The sequence below is a fragment of the Anas acuta genome, chromosome 13 (assembly GCF_963932015.1).
Source record: "Anas acuta chromosome 13, bAnaAcu1.1, whole genome shotgun sequence".
NCBI lineage: Eukaryota > Metazoa > Chordata > Aves > Anseriformes > Anatidae > Anas > Anas acuta.
Window position 1 is genome coordinate 8,893,039 of NC_088991.1, and position 18,539 is coordinate 8,911,577.

Sequence of the window (18,539 nt, forward strand, 5' to 3'; positions counted from 1 at the left end):
TTAGTTATGTAAGACAAGTATTTACTTACAATCTATTTAAAAAGTAGGATTAATATATATATACATATCTTTCATCTTGACAATTAGCTTGCTTACCTAAAGCAACAAACTGTCTTCTCTGTATGTCTCATACCTCATGGCTTCAGCTGTTAGGCCTCCTCTCATCTTGTCAGCTTTCTCTATTGCTGCAATGCTTCGGAGCCAAATTCTGTGCTGGGGTAACTCCAAAGAAATCAATAGAGATATGCCAGAAGAGGTTTTGATTCATGGGACAAAGCCTTCACTGGTATAAAATGATGCTGATCTAATGAAGTAAATGGAGATATGCTGCTTTACACTAGCTGAGGGCTGTGCATTCCGTCTGTAACAACAGAATAGCTACCAGTAGCATCTGTATCCCTTTGCTTCCAGCCTGCAGGTGATTTTAAGTTGTCAGGTGTTTTTGCTTTTGTTATTAAATGCTGTGACGTTCTCCTACCTGCTGGTTAGCCCAGCCAGCTCACTGGTTGCAGTAGTGAACTGACCTTGCTCCTGATGTGGCTAAGAGAGACCAATGGCCCTGTGCTAGGAGAGCGCTCTGGCTACCCACAAAGACAAAGGATTTTCAAGTGGCATTTAATAATTAAGATTTCCTTTTTTCCAGCCTGCAACAAGGGACACCGCAATAAGTGGTGGCGATGATGCACTCCAGCCTCCTGTTCATTAACACTCACATGGGGAAAGAGATAATTTGCTTTTGTCTTTCTGAGCCATGTTGAGAAATTTATTTCAGTAGCGTCAGTCGTGTAAGATGATAAAAATGGTGCAAATCATGCAAAGGAAGAGAAGCTGGCTTAGCATGATTTGAGTTTATACAATGAATAAGGTTACTAATTAATTGGTAAAGTGCTATTTGTAATTGTCCCTCTGATAAATGGATTAGAACAGATGTTTTAATGCGCATTTTTTTCTCATTGTTTCAGACACAAGAATACATGTAAAACTGAAAAAAAAAAAAAAAGAAAAAAAAAGTGATTCAGAAAGAACTGGGAGATAAATGCTGGGTTATGTAAGACAAAAAAAAAAAAAAAAAGCCACACTTCCTTCCTGGAAAAGAAATCGCCCAAAGAGCCCAATAACTTTCCCAATATGAGCAACAAATGATGACATGAATGAAATGCATTGTTCATAACTGTACATAAATAATGCCTAATCACTTCAAGCACTCATTTAACACTCCACAGCCCAGGACTTTAGCTGCTGAAGAAAGAACAGCGGTAGCTTAGGAAATAAGAGTGCAACTTGATGTGAGCCTGATCCTGGGGCAACGGCATGGCCCACTGCAAAGCAGTCGGAGGCCTGTTCTGCTTCACACTTGGCACCCTAGGAGCCCCAGCATGACAGTGGTTGTGAATCTGTGTGAGGAAGGCACTCTTTGGCAATACTACACAGAGGCAGGCAGCAGAACCCTGCTGTGCTGCCACTAACAGCCAGCCACATGGTCCCCCTAAGGCTGGCTAGCCAGGCTCCCTTGCACCAGCACCAGCTGTCCAGTAGGTAGCAGAAAAAATGCAGCCTCTGCTTTCATTTCATTATACAGATGTGAAATCTTTAGGGGTACCACAGCATAAAGACACTGTAATCAGGAGCTGGTGCTGGCTAACTGAAAAATCCTGCCTAATCTCCCGGGCTGTGGAGAGGTGCAGGACTTCATGGGGAGTCAGGGGCTGTGCCCCAGGCTATGAAGAACACTGATGAGAGGATCCCTTCCCCATTCCCTGGGCCTGAGTTACTTCTGTACGCACTCCCCTTGCTCTCCCCGAACCCCTGACTGTGCTTGGTGCCCTGGGCTTTGGCCTGAGCAGCACATTGCAGCAGGTCAGCTCTGCACTTCCCGCGTCTCCGACTCACCACCGAGACATTTCCCAGCGACACAGCACATGGGTGCCACCAAAGGGTGAACTGAAACATGCTTCTAATCGTTGGTGCGCTCCAATCTGAAGAGAATTCTGCAATATCAATTCTTCTAATGGCATTAAAGGAGGCAGTATTACTTTTCATTTGTCCGAAGTAATCTGATTGAGTGCAACATGGCTGAAATTTCATTTCCTATATCTTTATTAAAGCAGTGCCACTCTTTAAAGAGAAATGTTAGCAGAAGAAAAAACAGAAACTATTTTTACCATCTAGATTTAAAAAAAAAAAAAGGAAAAGGAAAAAAAAAAAAGGAAGCAAGGACAATGGTAGACTGGCTCCATATTAGCTTGTAATCAGCCATGAATCATAGAGATAAAAAAAAAAAAAGTTAAAGATTTGCAACTGCAGTCTAATACAGTTTCCAATGATTGGAGGGATTCATTTAAATCCCACCTGAGAAGTTGTATCCAGGGGATCTGTTAGCTCTTAGCAAAGAGCAAAGATTACATATTAATTCAAAGGGTGTGTATGAGACACCTGTAGATTTGCATGGACATGACAAAATGCATGGAGATATTTATGGTATGGTTTTACTTTGTGACACAGCAGTGCATCCAGAATGCTCTGCTCCTCCTACCCTGCACTGGGACACAATGGTCTTTTAAAAAATATGTAGTTATGTGATACAAAGTGTTTGAAATAGGGTGGCACACTCAGGTGGTGTTTGCTCATCGAAGCATTCCTTTTAATCCTTTCATTAGTGCCTTTACTGCATGTAAAGAGAAAGTATCCAAACCTCACTGACAAATATTAGGAGAATAATGAGGAAGGCAAACCTCAAAAGATGCTCAGATTATTAGTGACAAATGCCACTGTCTGATACCGTCGTGCTCAATAGTAAATGAACTAAAGAAGCGCTAATTGCTTTGAAGTTAATAAAGACTATATTGGCTTTCAATAATTGGTGTTTGTTTAGCTACTATGATTATAGCGATCTCTTTCTAGTTGAGCAATGTAAGATGGCAGAAGTTCCACCTTTTACAAGTTTTAAATCCCTGTAGAATTGACAGAAAAAGCCGTAACCACAAATTGGTTTGCAATTTTCCTCTTTCTTCCCAGCAAACTCTGTATGGTTATATTATGAACCTTGCTTCAAACAAACTGCTTCTGACTTTTATGATCCTTTTGTGATCTAAATGGCTATCTCATAAGATATTCCACTGCAGCTTCTTTTTCAATTGCTTTTACTGTGAAATGGCATTCTGGAGATTTCTGGGGACCATTTCACACTCTTACGGTATTGATTTGCTAAACCTGATGATAGGTTTATATTTAAGATGCAGTCTAGTATATGAACAAAGTGTAAAGCTTATGAAGAACAGATTCAGGACTTTCAATAACCCCATCTTCTTGATGGGGTTTGCCTCTTTAAAGTAGGTTAGTGTTTTACACTAAATTTTGGAGTGCAGGGTGCTGTATGGGCTGCATTTCTAATTGCCTTGGAATGTTTCCATTACACTGAATTACAGTCACAGAAAAATACGGAGAAGATGAGAAGATGACTTGTAACTCCTTCCAACATAAGGTCAGACCAAATAGACAAAGGCACTTGGGAACCTAAACAGAGAAATGCACGTGAAATTGTTCCCTGAGTCCTCACTTACAAGGCTGTCAGAGGATAGATTTTCTCCCGGGTGCACTAGAAAACTGACAACAAAACTAATGTCTTTGGGCTTTGGTGTTGGAGATAAGCATTTTTCTTTAAAAGACTGATCATTTTATAATGGATGTGGGCCAAGAAAAAATCATCTTTGATGGAGTTATAGCATAAAAATGAGTCAGAAATGCTTTTATGAAGAGAATGACACTTAATATTTATTGGGCCAAATCGCAACCCCATGACTCTGCCTTTACTCTGGCAAATGCAATGAAATTAAGAGATGGACCTGGGTAACGCCATCAAAGCAGAATAAAAGCAGAATAAAACAACCAGGCATGCACAACTGCAGTGAGGAACACGCAAAAAGCAGATGAATGCCCTGACAGCCTGGGAGCTGACCTTCAGGACATTTTGTTCAGGAGAGAAGGGGGAGAAAATAAATGCTCTGTGTTTGAACAGCATTGCACATGTGCCCAAACAAACACAATTTTGCTAGGACTCCCCAAACGCTAGAGAGCTCTTGTAGGAAGGTGCAAAAGCAGGAGAGTGAGGGTCTGGGAGTTTCTGGAACATGGGCTGTATTTAGGTCTCTATATGCCTGTATCTGGGCAAATTAGAGAGAGGAACTAGGAAATTCACTGCTGTGGCTGACACAGGACAAAGGGAGCAGGGAATCCTTTGCCCCGCTACCAAGACTTTTACAGCAGCAAATAGATCTTTTGTCTGTAACACAATTGTATGTTAAAAAAATGAATTTAAAATAACTCTTTTTAATAAAGAAACTGAAATAAATGTGCTAGAGTATTTTGTCCTGGACAATCTCCTGCATATATTAGATGCATGGCTTTATTCTTGAAATGTGTGCATGAGTGATGATATGATCGTGTATGACTGCTGAGTGAAGTCCAGACGAATTGCTTGTTGATATTAAACAAATGAAGAAATTCCTCTAGCAATATTTGGAATAAGTGAAGATAACACTAGTTATTGCTGAGCAGGGTCGGATTTCACTTAAAAATAAAAACAAGAACTTTTAATGCTCATTTCTAAGTCTAGCTTCACATCTGACTTTTTTTTCTTTCTGCTTTCAGCCACTTCCATCTTCTTCCTTTGTTTTGTTTTTGCATCTCTATCCCCCTGTGCTGTAGGATTTGCACTACTATTTTAAATGTCAGGTAGAGTAGAATGAAATCTGGGGTTTTCCTCAATGCAGTTTTCATGACAAAATTGGAGCATATAAAACTAAAGAACTGCCAGTGCTGCAAGAGCATTGACAGTGGGCAGTATTTCAAGAAATTCATATGCAGTCAGTTAGCAAATAGACAATCAGGGCTGCAGAGCCTTTAATTGCTGGTGAGGGACTTTGAAATGTGAGGTTTTTTGTGCAATTTTGTGTCTTGCTAAATGAAAGCTTCACATACGTGCAAGAAAGCTGAAAAGTGCATACCCTCCAGGATCTTTAGACTTCCCTAACAAGTCCTGTAACTTGTGCAGCCATTTCAAGATTTTAAATTCTTGATCCATTCTGGTTAGCTATCCGACATAGATCACATAAATTGCCCAAATCATCATCCTTACTATATCTCATTTTTATTGTAGATCTGGCAAGAAATATCCATCAAGACAAAAGTCTAACTACTGTCACAGTAGTTATATGATAGACCTGTACATTTCAGAATACAGTTAACATTCTGGATGAGAGAATTGGGAGTATGCTTGTTAAATTAGCGAATAACACCCATGTGAGAAGGTCTGCAAGTATTTTAGAGAATGGATCAGAATACAAAATGATCCTGATGAACTGGAGAGAAGATTTGAAGAAACAGGATAAAATTCAGTGTGGACAACTGCAAAATACTACAGTGTGTCAGGAAAATTCCCCAGCAAAAACACAAGACTCCTAATGACCAGAAAAAAGATCACAACAAACAAACCACCATTATAAGTATACCTGTATGTCCTAACATCGTACAGCTTTGGCATACCTGTATCTAGATGTTCAATTGTCTGTCTGCCTGCCTGACCATCTGTCTGTGTATGTGTCTTCAGACAGATCTATGTAAAGGAGCCCTGTACACCTGGATACACTGGAGATAGCGGTGCACAGTGTTTCTGTCACACATCTAGAACTTTCACCTTACTTTTGCTTCTCAGATCCTTTTTCACCAGATTACAATTTTCTGTGCACTGAGAGATATTTCTTTTTTTTTCCTTCTTTTCTTTTGTGCACATGTGGGCTGTGTACACAACTACAGGGCTTCAGAGGGCGCATTTTAGAGCAATGTCATTGAGGGACTGTATCCTCTGGATAGGGACTGTATCCTCAGGGTCAGCTGAGAGTAAACTCAAAGTAAAGTTAGCAAGAATTATTCTGTGATTTCCCCTGTGAAGTATTTCAACAAAATCTTTAAAGACTTAACCAAACATTCCCGTAGCAAACAAGCAGATGACATTATCCTTCCCCTTTGCCTTCATGCCCTGAGCTTCTACACATGGAGAGGCTGCCAGGGCCAGATTCCCAGCTTCAGTACAGCTACAGGGAGTAACAGTGAGTGAAATTCAATCTGTGCTAGCAAAATACATGGCAAACAACCCTCTACACTGTATCAAGGAGGGGACTCGACAACCTGTTTTTCAGAATACCACTTCACCAAGACCCATGTGATTTGTAACAGTAGGAAAGCCATTCTGACAACCAACCTCCCATCTTTGTTCAACAATTCACATGTAAGAGCCTCTTCATTCCTAATGCCTTTGTCTGGTTAGAGTGGTTAAATGAGATCTCCCTTATTTTAGGAAATCATTCTCTAATTATGTTTCTTAAAATAACCAAAGACAGACAGAGCATAAAAAGTTTACCTTTAAGATTGAAGAACTTTATACAAATATGCTAAGAGCAGATTGAACAATCCAAAATATGTAATGTTATTTTTCTAAGGATATTCTAGATAAACATTAGCAATACATGAGCTACTTTTCAATTCTGGTATCAATATCAAAAGACTGGAAAACCTTAAAACACTGAAAGACCATCTGTGCATGCTAGCATCTGCCAAATTTGCAACTGTGGTTTCTTCCCTGCTAATTCCATATTTTCAGGATAGATTAATGGGCACCATTTATCCAGAATAAATAAATGTGGAAGGCCCGCCTTCCCCCTTCACTGCGCCTCATCATTTTACTGATTTCCACCAGACCACTGAGCACATTAATGCAAGTAAGCCACTGTCTGGATTCAGAAATGATCACATTTGGTAGAGCAGGAACACTTGGCGCTGCCAGTTTCCTTACAGACTGAAAGTCCTTGAAGTTAAAAAGAAATGTATTCAGAGAACTCCAGACTACAAACAACACAGATAAACTGCAGAAGTTGAAGGATTTCTCTTTCCTTTCCCTGATTTAAATTTAACCTATGTATGTGCAGAAAAGTATACTGATATTTTACACATAGTACTCCTGTTTCACCATGTGCATTCATCTTGTTATTTCTTTTGCGAGGCATTTCATACACATATATTTTAGCTTGCTAATTTATGCCAGCTAGTGTAAAATTACAGAGCTCAGAATAAAGTTGCAGAACCAAACCTTTATATGTGTTCTGAAGGAAGAAATTATCCTGTATGCAGTAGGACTTCCCCAATCCACAATTTGCTAATCTTTCCACTTAGTAATTTGCACGCCTGCATGCACACATACACATTCACAAACATACACACTTCACAGTTTTAATAAAAGACCCATATTTCAATGAGCTCTCGTACTATTCAGATTACACCGATTTCTATAAAATTTATTATTGTAGCTGCGCTACTACATACTTAATAGTCTGTTTAATCTACAAAATTTAACTATATACATCTAACACATTATCTGCCACTTGGATGATTTCATTGTGTGTTCATGGGGTGCTAATTGCGAATTTGGAATGCAAATAGTTCATAATCTTGTTAAACACATTTCTTTTAAGAGGAAGAGATATGCCTTTGCTATATATGTCTGCTGTCCCCATTCACTCTAGCTCTGGGTTTTGCTAAGAGGTATAAGCTGATAAAGCCTGTTAGGGCATTTGCTGACATATCTTATCCTGAATGACATTATCATGGCACATTATATCTAAAAAAAAATTGCTAAGGACTGGGCATCCCATTGGCAAGACACGAGGGTGCCACATGCCAAGAGAAACCCACACTGTGGATTTGTAAAAGTAACACAGAGGATTGCTGCTGTGCAAGCTCTGACAGAGATGTCTGTTGAATTTCTTTGCTACTTTCTTAATAGCCTCTGTCTTCTCTCCTTGCTTGTAAATACACATTAGGTTAAAAACAAAGCCTGGAAAGTCCTCCAAGTGAAGCACAAGTGAGGAGCAGAGCAGACTCCCTAATCCTAAGAGACAGACAAGGAAGGTAGGGCAGTGTGGGTTCACCTTGAGCCCAAACAACTAGCAGATGAGACATTTTGCTTTTATTTCCTACTAAGCAGTCTCCCACTATGTACTATATTATTGTTTCTAGTGAGCTAACTCAGCAATAAAAAGGTTAAATGAACCTAAAAGAAACTACAATTAAAAAACAAATAAAATATATGCAACCTCCTTCTCTCCAAGATGCTTTTCTGGATCTTATTTATTTTTCTAAACACAGAAAAGAGCTAGTCCAATTCTTTATCTGTTCCAGGCAGCTTTTGAAAGCCTGGACTCTACTGGAAATCGTTGTGATTTTTCTCCATTGCTTGAAACACTCTGTGCTGGATTTATTTCCTATTTGCTTAATTTTTGCATATATGAAATGATTTGTTTTGATGTAATTTCTTTACATTTACATCAGCATGAAGAGCAAACTCAATCATATATTTCCATAAATTCAAGAGAATATTAAATAGAAACTCTGATTATTACTTAAGCAATAAACACCGAAATTACTTAAGTGAAAGCTTAATGGGGCTCAGTGGGACTTAAGCAGATGATGAAGTACTTTCTGAAGCAGGGTTATTTCCTGAAGACCATTTAAGGGTTTTACAACCCCGACTGGTTCTAAAGTGACAAGCAGCAACCGATAACAGAAGAAGCTGGAAAAATAATATATTCAGCCTTACAAAACACTGACTACACCTGCTTGTTAAAGAACAGTGTGGCAGTTTTGAAGTGAACCAGTTATACAGCCTCTAGACCAAAATAAATATATCAAGGGTTAGGAAAAAGAAGAAAAGAACAAACCAAAACAACAACAAAAACAACAAATTACCCGGAAGGCAGTTAAAAAATAAATCTGTCAAAAAAAAACATGGAATCCCTCAATTATAGCTTATCCCAGATTTTATGGGGGAAAAAGCTTGACTCCTTTGAGCCAATACTGTTTACAGTTGCTGCAATGAAAATTCTAATTTTGTGCTCTAATGAACACAAAACGATCCATAGTCGACCTTGGCAAAACTTATAATGACTGTGTAATTGAAGTGACTTTGTCACATTAAAAAAATATTTCACAGAATTGTAGGAAACTGCCAAGAAATAAAACTATGGGATGGGCAGTCTTGGATATGTGATACAGAGCCCCATATCGCCTTTGGAGCTTGTAAATGCTGGATTTATAAAGCTGTGACACATTCATATGCAGTCACTCTTCTTGCAGCGTGTCAAGGCTAATTGTGAATTGCAGCGAGCGCTTCGTCGTGCATGTGTGACACAGAGCTCGCTTTTAAAATAGTGCTTGAGCTGTCATGGTATCTGCTGCAATCAATACGAGTGGGAGATGATATATGGTAAGCTGGCAGGTGGATCTCAGTGTAGGGGTTGTGTGACACAAGTGGACCTTCAAAGAATTCCTCCATTTTGGAAATTTCACAGAGAATGGGCACCAAAGAAAGTGAGACTGCAGCCCTTTGGGAAGAATATAGCTTCAAACAGTGGCGGGGCAGAAAGTCCTCCAAGATAGCAGATTTGCAGGGATATCCTGACTGAACTGACAGATCCTTGACTGTGGTACCTGAGTGCAGGCCTATGCTCATCATGGTGCATGCTCTGGACGGGCAGCATTTACTCCCTGAGCCTCCCCATTCCCTCTCTGTACTCCATCACGGCTTGTGCCTGCATCCTCGAATGGGCAAGGCGCTCAGCCCTCTCCATCTGCCCGCACTGATGGGATCAGGGCTGAGCTGACAGAGAGAAGGTAAGAACCAGGAAAGGAGCAACTTTGTGTCAGTGAAGCCTGTTAGCATTTAACAGCTGCTGTGTTGAAATACAGAGGGATCAGTCAGCATCTGAAGTCCAAATTGTCTTCTGATGTAACACCACTTACACAGAACTTGGCTTTAAATACCACAGTTTTGGTTTCAAATATGACTGAACAAATATTTTCTGTTTACTTATCACAACAATGACTGGAGCAAGCAGCTGGGGTAAGTCTTGTAAGACTACTAATGCCATCCCCAAATGCAATACTAATGATTTTTATATTTATATTTATTTTTATTTTTCTGAGTATTCCTGAATGTTTATGGAATCAATCCACATTTCTCCCAGTCTTTGGGAGAAATAAATAAATAACGTATCCCTGTTTTCACTGTGGTAAGGATTTTTCCATAGATCTGTATTTCAGAAGACTTTTCACTGTGCTCTTTCACTCGAAAGACAAATCTGATTCGACATGAAGTTCCATTACGAAGAAACTGTTACATGTGATGACACCAGTTATTGAAAATTGAAATGAAGTGAGAGGAACCTAACACCAACTTGTATGAAATTCTGCTGTCTTTGAATGACACGAGGAACTCAATATATCTAATCATCAAAGTGAAGCCCATTGGGAACCAAGCTACAGTTGTATTGCAGAAGGTTGCTACTTGATTGCTAGACCCAAAAGTACTAAGCCATATGCCACTTCTTTCTGTGTCTAAATAGCTTACTGTGATTGATACCGAGGATGGCTCTCCTCTTCACAGTGAAACAATCATCAAGACAACAGGAATTAGGAAACAGAGTACAGAGATTATTTTTTACAATCCTAATTTTTAACCCTGTCAGTTCCTGGAGCTCCATATAATGTATTCTTCAATAAATTCACTGCATGCTCTTTTTTTCCCCAGCAGATCACTACCCTCTGTACAGACCCGAGCTTGCAAGCTGCATTCAGTATTTTTCCTTTCACCACTGTCGCTTTGCGGCCAGACGAACTTGATTATAAAGGCTCAGCATCGGCCTTGAGTGTAAATTTTGTTCTGCTTTCATTAGAAAGATTTCTCTTCACCGTCCTTGTGCCAATCTCCTTGATTTTTCTTCCTTGCTCACCTGTCTCTCTGAATCAGCCTTTTCCCAGCTCTCTTCCAGCCTCTCCACAGTGAAAGTCGCTGCAAGGTCAGCGGAGTGCCCCGGTACGTGGGCGCTCCGCGTCTCCCTCCTCCTGGCTGCAGGCAAAACGCGCTCTGTTTGCAATATGCTCCGTTTCCACTTGACAAGGACTGGAAGCCACTGCATATATCTAAACCTACATCCCATAGTTAGAGAGGGGACAGTGCTGTCGAGACTCGGCCCGCTTCTACAATTAAAAAGAGGCAGCAAGCTGGCAGAGGCTGATGGATGAGCCGATACTCGAACACACGGTACATCTGCACTGTGAGAGTTACATGACTCCACGCAACTCGCCATACAACACAAAATAAAAATCTTCTCAGACATTACTAGCACCCCCACCCCTACTATGCTAATCTCTTCTTTTGTCCATGATCTTAGCGAGTCACATAGTGTTATGATGAAATGCTCTGCACTTAAAGGAGTATCTGCAGCCTCCCTGCCACTATTAATAAAAATATTTAATACTCTTGTTAGGAGGCGCAATTTGATTACTGAACTGTTATCCAACAAATCCTGAAAACAATTCAAAGTAAATTTCCCTAATATGTCTATTTTTCTATCCTGCCAGAAGGGTTGCTAATGAATTTGCTGCTTGAATGCACAGACAGATTGGGAACTATAACTGTGCTGGCCTGGGCAACATGGCACTGGCACCAAAAACCTATTTGTACCCATGCAAAGTTCTCTCCAGAGTATGTCTCTCATCCAGAGGTGATTTTCCAATAAAATCAGCCTCGATTATTGCAAACACAGGAGCAATCCCTGAGGGAGTATATCAGGCAATTCAATACTAGGAAATGTTGTACTAGGCAAAATTAACCTTGTAGCAGTGTTATTTCCTGAAACATTATCTAGCTTTTGCCTTTCTTTTGTATTCATCGATCCTAAATGACTGGATTTTTTTTTCTGCTTCTTTCGCCTAGCAGAAGATCATTATTTTTTTTTTTTTGTACTTGTATTTAAAAAAAATAAATCTTTGAAAGACAACTGTTTTTCTTTTTATTCACTTATATTACTGACAAAGTAAAGGACTGTTTACTGTGTGGCAGGCTCTTTTTCTTGGATGTATTAAAACAAGGATAGCAAGGGGGATCCTTGTGATAGCAAAGGATCCTTTATTCTATCCTATTTTAATGACTCCACAAGCTAGAGGAAACCTACAAGATGTATTACCAACAGACCACAAGCCAGAAAGACCAAGGAAACTTCATTTTCCCCTTACACACCAAGGTAAAGTTAGGAAAAATGACAGTGAAACTAGAGAGCAGACAAAGGCCTTCAGATTTCAAAAATGTTGTTGACGGTCTCAGTCAAATCCCACTTCCTGGTAGCTTTATCCACTGCCTCTTACAAGGCTCCCCAAGGCAGGGATCTTCATTTGGAGACGGTCTAGAATGTACTAGACCCTAAATAAATTGAATACTCATATAAGTACACTAGCACTATTTACAGTTTTGCTCTGGTTATTTATCTTCCAGCAGGACAAAAATGGCACAGCAGTGAGATTCAGGAGTGTATGTGTATGTGGATTCAGGCAGCTACCCTGAAACCAGCAGAACAAGTGCTCCCATTTATACCAGGATCAGGGAATTTTCTTCAATTTTGTTGGCATTTGTTGCTTAGTTGCAATATCTTAATTGCTTAGAAACACATTTTTAAAACATTAATTTTGCAAAGATCACAGGTAGTTTCTACCAGCTGTTACTACAATGCCCAAAGCAAACAGTTAGAATAATTGTTTGAATAAATGCCAAGTGACTTAAAAATTAAAAATAATAATGAGGAAGACAAATATCATGCCTAAAATGATAGCATGAAACAGGAGAGAAGAACAGGTCCTCTTTTCACAGACTCACAGAATCATCTAGGTTGGAAGAGACCTCCAAGATCACCTAGTCCAACCTCTTTTGATCAACAACAGATAAATGCTAAAACTGGAAAAAATATTGACCTTAACTGATTTTGCTTTCCATCAAAAGAAGAAATCGGGTTATGATTCCTAAAAAAAAAAAGGCTATTTTTGGCTCAACCTTTCCTTTCAAGTTTTGTTTTGTTTTGTTTTCTTCTTTGTTTTCTTCTAAAAGTTGACCTACATTTAATCTTGACAAGCTGTATCACAATGACATTGTAAAAATATTGTTTTGAAAAATAACAGAAACGACCCATCTAAAATGAAAATACTTATTTTTGCCAAGTCGCAAAAGTCCTGGCAAATTTTACAAAAATGCATGAGTAGCTTTGGTCAACTGCAATTTGCACATCTCTGAATAAAAATATACAAAAGTTTTACCTATCTATCTGTCTCAAGTGCTGTGGTGGCTCCTGGGCAACATGCCTGGCTTGGGAGCTGAGGGGTGCCTTGTGGCTGGATCCAGCCAGCAATGCTTGGTATTGATGGTGCGTGCTTGGATTTGTAAGAGATTAGATGAATGAGCTCTCAGAGTCTGTTCATCTCATTGTCTTGTAAGCAAACATTGTGCACTACACAGGATGTGTGGTAATTTAACCATCCACTATAAATTATACAATCAAGTCAAAAGCATTTCACTATAAAAATGTATTGTGCCCATCTGAAAAATGTGTGTTCTCTCCAGGTACCTGTTGTGGTGGTAGCCGAATACCTTAATAAAGCACAAAGTATTTTATATTTCAGGTCTTAGCCAATGTGACTCATTTGTACAGTTTTAAGTTCAAACAAACTGCTAGTCAACTAAATTATAACTTATTACCACAGGCTACAGACTTTTAATACATTCTGTGGTTGGAACAGGACTGATTTACTGTTTTGGGCCCTGCCAGTAGTTATCATGCATCATTTCCCTAGAAATAAAAATAGCCCTACTGTGGTTATCCTTTGGACTGATAAAAATATATCTAACAAGATGTGTCAGAGGAACAAATTCAGAAAATAAAGGTAAAATATTAAATAGAGTGATTATTTTATGTCTAAAGTACTACATCTTCCAGCTGCCGTGATGACTTTGGAATAAAGCAAAAGGTTCTGCAAAAAGGAAAAAAGATCTAAAGGAGCAATTGAGCTCTGATAAAACCACATGGGGATAGCTGAATTGTCAGAGCTTTGCAAGAGTCAAAATTTACATAAAAATCAGCATTTAGGGATTAGTGCGATATCATCAAAAAGGATTTAATATGTGCGTTTCTTTGCAAACAGTTTAAAAGCGGCAGTTTTATAATCCATTTCCAACACTAACCTTTAACTTGTAAGAGTAAAATAATCCTTCGCAACATTTCTAGAGTTCACATTCTGCTGAGGAAGCGTAGCCCCCCTAAATAAAACTCACTGAAAACCAACAGTAGCCTATGAGGATTGGTTTTCATAGTGCTACACCAGGTGCCAACTGCACTGTGAGCGTTGCACATCAGTGCAGATGCAACCTTGTGGTCCAACTTGCAGAATCATCAGCAGCTGGGGTTCGCTGAATTTCTGGTGGTGCAATAAACTGATCCAATTGACCGAACTCTGCAACTGTGCAGATGCCTAAGTGGACAGACTAGGAGGATCAGGGAGTAAAGAACATTGTCTATAATTGCCCGTAAGCAGGCTTTTTCCTGGATTTCTACCGGGGATTTGAGTGCTTTCGCATGCTAGACTTAAAGTATTAAAACATAAATATGAATGGATTTCTTTGAGAAATGAATGTGGGCAGGCAGTTCAGGTCCTGTGTTGTAATGGATTTTTAGTACTAATTGAATTGGTGCTGGCTGATTTAGTAGGTAGACAGAAATAGTCAGAGGAGAAACAACGGGAAGGAAGGTTTAGAAGCAGAGACTAACAGGTAGTGCTGCATAAATTGCCTGGGACTTTTACTGCAAATGAGATTTATAGCAAGTTTGGCCTTTTTGTTTCTTCAAAAGTGGTTTGATTTTAAGTTCTTTAGCAAATGGCCTTTGATTAATCTATACATATACAAATACATGTGTATTATATATAGATATGCCAACGCAGATATGCATATATGCATAAACATACATGTGTATATATAGATATTCTTATATACTATAATCGTTAATTGGGAGGTTTTTTCAACCTAGGCATGACATGATTTTCTTCTTAATCTTCTTCTTCATCTTTATTTATTTATTTATTTATTTATTATTATTATTTTATTTTTTAAATACAGGACAGCAGATACCTTGCAACAGGAATTGCTGAGCAGGACTACCAAAGGCACACCACCACTTTTATACCTCTGTTGGTTACAAGTGCCTGATCTGACCAGTAAAAAATGAACAAACTGTCAGACCTAGCCCACTGGCCTCCACTTTTGCCAATGGGAGCAAAAGATCTGTTTATGGTTACTGCTATTACAGCACACATTAACTGACCCTCAGAGTCTGACCTGCTTGCCCTCCCGCTTACTGAGTCAGTAAGAAAATCCTCTGGCTCTGCATGGCTCGCTTAGACCTCAGACCTCAGACCTTCCATGCAGAATAAGGTCTACCCGGGGAGCAAAAAACAAGGTGCCACTCCAGCTGGTAAAACAAAGATATTTTTAAAGTGCAGTCAGTAGAAACAGTCACTCTTATTCCATGTATAATCAAGGATGAAAAGGCCATGAAAAATACCACTGCGCTTTGCAAATGAGAGGTCAATTGAAATGTCAAGATATCAAATGTTAATAGTTCGCAATTCCAATGATGGTTGGGACAGAAAACCATACCAAGTCAAGTCGGATGCCCTTCTGAGGAGAAGATGAGTTTTATGGCAGGAAAAGACAATAAACACCAGAAGTCTTCCTGGTTAACAAACTTGTGGCTGGCCTTGTCAGTGATGGAAAACAAATATATTTTGAAAATATAAAAAGCAGTGGTATTTTAACACAAGCTGTAATCCCAAAACATGTATCTGGAAGTCATTAAGCCTACAGCAAATTTAAACATATGCAGGTGTTTGGGGGAAATGTCAGTGCTTTCTATTGAAGATTCTAAGGCACTATAAAAGAAGAAGGGATAAAGGACACTCAAGGAAGCCAATGTTTTCTTCCATGAAACAAGAAGTCAATTAGAATATTCTCACAGTTCTACAGCAATTCATGGAGGACACAGGCCGCTCTTAAAACATTCATTTTCCATTGTAAATACCTGATTTCTCTCTTACAAAACTGTTCCGTTCTGCAGTGCTAGATGAAATCAGGTTTTAGCTAAATCATTTTTTCACCTTCCCACATTTTCCCAAGAATTCCCTCTGGCCATTTTCATAAAAGACTAGATGTGTCCTAAGTCAAAACCATTCCTCATGTAACAGTGCTTTAGAAAGCCTCCACAGGGTAAACTTGGTTAAGTACTGTTACCTCCTTCAGACTCAGGGGTGGGAACAGCATGATAAGGACCAGCAAATAAGTGAGCAAGTATCTAGGATTTTGCATCCAAGATTTTTTTTTCTCTGCTACTGACTTTCAATGTAAATAGGGATAAAACCAGAGGGGGACAACAAGTGCTCCTTGTATGTCGTGAGCAGAGGAGGATAAGTAAGTTAAAGGTAATGGAATCTGCAGTTCCGGGGCCACTTTGGTGCCACAAGAAGGTTTTACATTTTTGGAAAAGTAACTCCAGTATTTCCACCAAAAAAATCAGTTCAGCAAGAATGGAGACTTCTTAGCTATATTCCGTGTGCTTCTTTACAGTAAAAGTATGTCAGATGATGCTACCAATACATAAATATGAGTTCCTCTGCAAATGCAGTGCTTTCTTGCAGTGCTACAAGCAACATGGAACTGAGACCATGTCTTTTGAAGGAGTCAAATGCTACCTGCATTACCTTGGCCCTCAGGAAGTTCATACCAGTTAGTCTAAACACCTATAAAACAGCTGAACTGTAGTAAAAAAAAAAAGTCCCTTGTTTGTTTGTTTATTTCTTTTTCTCCTCCAGAAGTGTTAAGAGTTAGAGGGATTCAGCAGAACAAAAAGGAACAGCAAACTTCCTCCTGAACATGGAACTAACTAAAATTCATTAATAAACTGAGCAATCAAAAGTAAACAGACCATTTCTACAGAAATCTTTGTCAAGCTCCTTAAGTAACGTGTTGAACAATGGCACTATTAGGCCTGGTCCAAGGATTCCATGTAAACCACAGTCTGTACAAGGGAGTTATTTCCGATTTCAATTTGGGGACACAAGAGCTATGTCAGCACAACATATAAACATGGATATTTTTTTTATGCTAATGACAACTGCGAATATTTTATATATATTTTTACATATATATATTGTAACAGATGTCAAATGCAGTTAGTTTCAACTCAACTTATTAGTGCATGGCTTTTAGCCAAAAGCAATTCACATTTGCAGAAGTGTACTATCACATATGTCTTAATAACAGAAATGTGTTTTTAAAAATGTATGTGATAAGTCACATATGGTAGAAGGAATCTGTACAGCTTTCAGCCCTTATGACAATGGAAGCTACTAACTTTATTTTGCATAGCTGAAGAACATTAAAATTCAAGCAAAATTCTCTTTGACATTTGAGAGCTACAAAAGCAACAGCACTAAAAGCTAGGCAGGCTTGAGGTATACTAAGTGTGGCTGTGATGCTTATATAAATGCGATCCATATCTACAACTGCTATCTTGGAAATAGCATTCTTACTTTTGCCCTGAGAGGTAATATTCTAGCATAAAATCATAATTGCATACAGGTACCTTAAATAGTTACATTTCACTGAAAAATATTAGGCAGATTTATCAGCTGTTCATTATACAGAGTGTAATTAATATGTATAATGGATTCCCTAGGGTACTAATTGAAGCTGCAACCATGAACGTAGTCAGAGAGAAGTTAAACAACCAGTTGGGGGAAATGACAGGGTGAAATATGCACATGTAGGTGGAAAGAGCGAGACTGTCCATCTGGCCTTCTTCCATTCCAAACTGTTACACTCATTCAAGCCCCATAAAAGAATGATTTAACCTAAATCACCCTCTCCCCCACTCTCAAACCTTACTGGTGAAGTAATTGGGCATCAGTGTCACAAACGTGCTGCTTAATGACTGCAAAGCTCAATATCTCTGTCACACATGGGAAAACTTAATTTATTTGAGCCCTTCCTGAGAATTTGGCCCAAAATATTAAAAAAGAGAACGAATGAAAATGATTATTTTGGAGTTGTTCCCCAAGACTCTCATCACCTTGCAGCTCCTGGATCCTCTGGAAGGTGAAGTGAAATCACAGCTCATTTCATACTCTCTATTAAACAACCACCAGGTAACAATGACTTTAATTCAGCTTGCACTGAATTTGAACTAGCCCTACAGGCAAGAAAGGTCTCTTGTCTTATTAGAAGTTTCATGTGCTATCAGGTCCCTGCTGGATCCTATTTCTAATTTTTATCAGATTAAATGAAACATAAAGAGAGGGTGATTTATGACTATCTTGCATCTTGCCTAATCACTCCAAGGAGTGTTCGTACACATTTTGCGTTCACTTTATAAGATGTAAATGACTATACATGACGGAAACCAAGTGAGAAGTAGAACTGTATTCTTTTGTTATATGTGCTAAAATACAATGATTTGCGACTCCTGTCGGCGCATGTACTTACAAATACAAAACCACTCTAGTCCAAAAGGCAGCATGATCAGCAAACTACTATGAAAACAAGAACATTTCCTCTGTCT

The 18,539-nt window shown here is 39.0% G+C and overlaps 1 protein-coding gene across 7 annotated transcripts in view; it reads right to left on the reverse strand.

Moving 5' to 3' along the window:
- The window catches only part of AFF2 (ALF transcription elongation factor 2), a 363,897-nt gene that overhangs the window by 52,126 nt on the left and 293,232 nt on the right, over positions 1-18,539 (reverse strand). The window lies entirely within an intron of this gene.